The following is a 5,761-nucleotide window of genomic DNA, read 5'->3' as shown; positions in this document are numbered from 1 at the left end:
GACTTCTGAGTCTTGGGTCTGGGATAGGAGAGCCAGGACTCCTGGATCTGAGGGAGGAACGCTGAGCCTTGCTTCTCTTTGAGGAGCAGAGGAGGAGTCCCACCCACTGTCCACCCCACCCTCGGTTTCTTCTACCCGCCACTGCTTCTGGTTGTGTGCAACACGGGTAGGACTGAAACCTGACTCCCCACCCTCATTCCGGAGCTGAAGAGTTCTTTCCTCCTTTCTTGGCAGCATAGGAAGCCCCTCCCTCTCCCTGAACTATAGCTTGGGCTCCCAAATTCAAGTGAGGCTCCCACCCCTGGTTAGCCTAACTCCGACAGCCTAGGGTGGAGGTTACAAATGTCCACCTGGGAAATCTCTCCTTGTAGAGGCCTGCTTGTGCAGCTGTGGAGGGCCTCTGGTGAAGCTGGTAATCTTCCCCCCCCCACCCCCACTGTGTCCACCCTGGTTCACCGTAGGTCAGGAAGGTGGAATTTTCCTCTCTTGCATTGGAATTCATTCCCAAGTACCAAATGTAGGGCTTTGATGTACTGAGCCTTGGCACTTTCATTTTCCCTACCCTCTCCACTCCTGCCTACCTCATACCCCCAACCTCTCATGAGGAAATCCTGCTGTGGGAGAAAAATCAAGCTCTCAGGTAAAGGGAGCTGTGGCTGGTTATCAGGGAGGGTGGAGTCAGGAGAACAGGGACTGGTTAGCAGAAGCCTATGTGTGCTTGACCGCAAAGAGAGCTTGTTCACTTAGTACCTAGCTAGCTCCCAGCTGGCTTTAGGCCTGAAATTCTGAGACTGAGGCAGGAGGACTGAAAATTCAACGTCTGCCAAGAGCCTGGACAATGTGGCAAACCTTGTCTTGAGATAAAAAAGTAAATGGGTTATTAGGAGCATTACTTAGCAGAAGGGTGCTCGCCTAGAATCCCCCAGTAAGGGGGCTGGGGATGTGGCTCAGTGGTAGAGCCTGTCGGGGGACCTGGGTTCTATTCTCTCTCTCTCTCTCTCTCTCTCTCTCTCTCTCTCTCTCTCTGTGTGTGTGTGGTGTGTGTGTGTGTGTGGTGTGTGTGTGTGTGTTTGAGTCAGGGTTTCTTTGTTTAGCTCTGTTTGTCCTGGACTCACCTTGTAGAGCAGGCTAGCCTTGAACTCAGAGATCCACCTACCCCTGCTGGGATTAAAAGCATGTGCCACCACTGTCCGGCTTTCACTCTCTTTTTAAAAGATTGGTTTTCATTACTTTTAATGATGTCTATATATTTCTCTCTCTCTCTCTCTCTCTCTCTCTCTCTCTCTCTCTCTCTCTCTCTCTCTCTCTCTCTGTGTGTGTCTGTGTGTGTGTGCCAACACCGAAGGAGGACAGAAGCATCAAATCTCCCAGGAGTTACAGGTGGTTGTGAGCCACCCAGAGCGGATGTTAGGAATTGAACTCAGGCTCTTGTGAAGAGCTTTTTACATGCCCTTCACCTCTGAGCCATCCCTCCTCCAGCTCCTGGGTTCTATGCTCAGTACCTGACCTCTAATTGTTGCCTTACCCTTTTCCTCAACAGGAAAGTTTTATTGAAAAAACACGCCCCATCTGTATACATGGTCTGAGTTTGTGGTGTGTGCACAAAAGCAGGTCACAGGGGCATTGTGTCCTGACCCCAGGGAAAGCATTTAATGTATGCTTGAGGGGCTGTGTGTGAGGAACAGATGTCATCTCTGAGCAACGGAATCACTTTCTGTTCTAGTTTCCTTCTGTCGCTATGACAACCCCCTAAAACAGCTGAGGGGAGGAAGGACCAATTTTAGTGTACAGATTATGGTTCATTCTTCTGTGAGAAAAGTCATGGCATGGACTTGAAGCCAGGCCAACTGTGGGCACTGCCTTCTCGTGGACAAACCCATATGCAAACACACGCATAGACATATTTGTAAAAAATCTTGAAAATAAGACAAAACCCAAACACTTTAAAATATCTTATTTACTTATTTATGTGTACAGGTGTGTGTGTGTGTGTGTGTGTGTGTGTGTGTGTGTGTGTGTGTCCTTGTACAAATGCCAAGGCATGCATGTGGTGGTCAGAGGACATTTTGCAAGAGTGAGTTCTATGGGTCCCTGGCACTGAGCTCAGGTCATCAGGTTTTGTGAAGACTTCTTCACATGCTGAGGCATCTCACAGGCCCCAGAAGATGGTTATGGTCATGGGACTTCAAATTGAGGCTGTGCTTGGTGGTCCATGCCTGTCATCCCAGCACCGGCGAGGTTGAGGCAGGAAGATTGCCATATGTTGAAGGCCAGTCTGAACTACTCAGAGTCCCTGACTCAAAACAGAAAACAACAACAACAACAACAATAACAACAGCAACAACAGCAACAGAACAGGGACTAGGATATAGCTCAGCTGGCAAATTATTTGCCTAGCATTCATGAAACCCCAGGTTCAATCCCCAGCACTGGATAAACCAGGCCTGGTGATCACACCTGTATCACAGAAGTCAGGAGGCAGAGGCAGAAGTATCAAAAATACAAGGTCATCCTTAGCTTCATGTCCAAGTTTGATGCCAGCCTGAGCTACGTGAGACGAGGGGGTAAAGGTACTTGCTGCCAAGCCTGAAGATATGAGTCTCATCTCCAGGATCCTCACAGTGGCAGGAGAGAACTGTCCTTTGGCTTCTACGTAGCTGCCGTTGTGTACATGAGTAACTAACTAATTGAACTGGTGAGACGGCTCAGTGGGCCAGTGCGCTTGCCACAGGCCTGACATCCTGAGTTAGATCTGTGCAATCCGGGGTGGAAGGAGAGAACCAATTTCTGAAAGTTGTGCTCTGACCTTCACATGTGCAGTTTGCCACACACACACATGCACTCATGAAAGCACACACACATGCACACACATGCACTCACACCCAAGCACCCAAGCACATACACACAAACTCAAGCAAGAACACGCGTACACTCACACACACACCCACTTGCACACACAGGCACTTGCACATGCACACACACATACGCACATACACACTCACTCATGCAAGCATGCACACACACACACACACACACATACACACACTAAAACAACAACAACCTGGTAAGAAACAACCAACCATAACGCTATTAAACTAAAAAACTAAAACCCAAATCAAACACAGGAGGGACACATCTTCACGCTGAGGGAAGCTCTCAGGGCACAGGTAAAGTGACGAAGTGCTGTGAAGAGTGGCAGGCAGGGCCAGCTGTTTGTCTGGGGTGCATAGGGAAGGCTTCCCAGGGTGGTGCCCCAGTGCTGACCTGGATTTTGAGGAATGTGCAGAGGACTTGGAGCTGAGGGAGGAAGTCTCGAAGGAGGCAGGTGGAAGAGATCTGCAGAGGCATGGCCATGGCTGCGAGAGATAGATGGGTGAATAGGGACCTGTGGCTGTGATGGTGGCCAAGATGGGAGCAGCTGGGACCGAAGGGCTTAAGTGGGTTTGGCCCCTGTGGCTGGGGATGTAGCGCAGGGGTGGAGCGCTTATTAGGGGCTGGGGGTATGAAAGCACTTGCCTGAATTCTTAACAGCAAGAGGCTGGGGATGTGTTGAAGTGGTGGAGCATCTGATTAGAATCCACCAATGAGGCCATGGCTCCGCTATAGAGAGCCTGCTGCGCATGCGGAAGCCTCTGGGTTCTATTGCTGGTACTAAAGAAAGAAAGATTTCCTTCCTTCTTTCTTTCCTCCCTCCCTCCCTCTGTCCCTTCCTCCTACCTCCCCTCCCTCTCTCCCTTTCTTTTTGCTTTGTTTTTGTTTTTGTTTTTTTCTGAGACAGAGTTTGTCTGTGTAGCTCTTGCTTTCCTGGGACTTACTCTGTAGACCTTGAACTCGGCAGTCTGCCCACCTCTGCTCCCGAGTGCTGGCGCCACTATTGCCTGGCTAAGACTTCTTTCCTAAGATACTATTTTTATCTGTCCGTTGAGAATTTCATGCATGTACACAATATATTTTCATTTTTTTTTTTTTTAAAGATAAAGTCTTACTATGTTGCTCTGGCTGCCCTGGAATGCACACATGGGAATGCACCACCATGCCTGGCTGTATTTTGATCTTATTCATGCCCATTCCTTCCCTCCAGCTCCATCCCAGACCCACCAACTATAAGTCTTATTGTATTATTATTAATAACCACTTGAGTTCAATTAGTGCTGAACAATGCAAACATTGTAGGGCCTCTATGTTTAAGCCAGGCAGGCCTGGATGATAGCATAAGGAGGCAGAGGCAGGAGATTCAGGGCAGACTCAAGGCCTGGCCGCCCTGTGTACAGTGAGTTTGGGGCCAGTCTGGGCCACAGATGGGTCAGGGTGTGGTGCCTGGGTCCCTCATTAAGCTTTGAGGACAAGCAGGATTTCCCTAGAGTTAGCTCCTGACAGCAGCAGTCTGAAGGCGGGCAGGGAGCCGCACCTTGGATGCTTGACTGCAGCTCGGGTGCCTCTCCAGAACCGGCCTGGCTGGCAGAGGGAGGTGGAGGAGCAGGTTGGTGGCAGGAACTGTTTGTTATTTGGGAGGGACAGAAGGTGAGGCTGTCTGAGCAGCCACTGACTGAAACTGGAAGAGTTGGCCATTCAGAGGAGGCCAGGAGGGGTGGGGGTGGCCAGACCCCAGTGTGGGTGTGGCTTGGAGCAAGTTCCAGTTCTTCCTTTTGAGTTCCTGACTTTCAGCTTCTTCCTCTCTAAAATGGGTGCAATTTCTAGTACTTTCCTCCATGGCTGCTAGGAGGGCCTCCTTGTGTGATTGATAAGACAGAGCAACAGCTTGGGTCATGGTGAAGCAAGCTCTGGGTCAGCCAATGACAAAAAGCCTGGCAGAGGAGTGTAACAAACAGTTCAGTGACCAAGGTGATAGGAAGTGACATAAGTGAATAGGCTCTGTGGCCAGGCAGTGCTGCATTCTGGTACTTGTTTTAATGGCTCTAGCCTCAGTTTCCCCTCTTGCTCCTTCTCTTCTCTCCTTTCTTCCTTTCATTTTTGGGAGACAGAGTCAGAGTCTTTTTTTTTTTTTTTTAAAGATTTATTTATTTATTATGTATACAATGTTGTGTTCACATGTACTTACACACGCACACCATAAGAGAGCACCAGATCTCATTATAGATGGTTATGAGCCACCACGTGGTTGCTGGGGAATTGAACTCAGGACCTTGGGAAGAGCAGCTAATGCTCTTAACCTCTGAGCCATCTCTCCAGCCCCCGGGGGACAGAGTCTTCAGTCCAAATTGACCTCCGATTAGCTGTGTGTCTGAGAATGACATTGAGCTTGCGACCCTCCTATTTTTATATCCAGAGCGTTTGGATGGCACCAGTGCACAACCATGCTTGGCTTGTGTGGTGCTGGGAAGCACACCTAGGACCTCAGACATGCCAGACAGGTACTTTACAACCCTAGACTCTAGAGCTGAGCTTCTTTTGACAAAGTCTAAAATGAACTCTTTGATAATCTTTTGTTTGTTTGTTTGTTTGTTTGTTTGTTTGTTTTTTGAGACAGGGTCTCTCTGTGTAGCCTTGGCTGTCCTGGACTCATTTTGTAGACCAGGCTGGCCTTGAACTCACAGCGATCTGCCTGCCTTTGCCTCCCGAGTGCTGGGATTACAGGTGTGCACCACCATGCCCGGGCCTTCCTTTGATCATCTTAAACATGCTTTGATTATATTTGCCTCCCTCCAATTCCTCCTAGACCCACCACCCATCCTTCCCTGCCCACCCAACTTTGTGCCTGTCCTTCCTCCCCACCTACCAAGTCAACTTAATGCTATGAAGT

The sequence above is a fragment of the Acomys russatus genome, chromosome 19 (genome assembly GCF_903995435.1).
Source record: "Acomys russatus chromosome 19, mAcoRus1.1, whole genome shotgun sequence".
Lineage (NCBI taxonomy): Eukaryota > Metazoa > Chordata > Mammalia > Rodentia > Muridae > Acomys > Acomys russatus.
The sequence above is the reverse complement of the archived record's forward strand: the minus strand, read 5'-3'. Positions refer to the sequence as shown.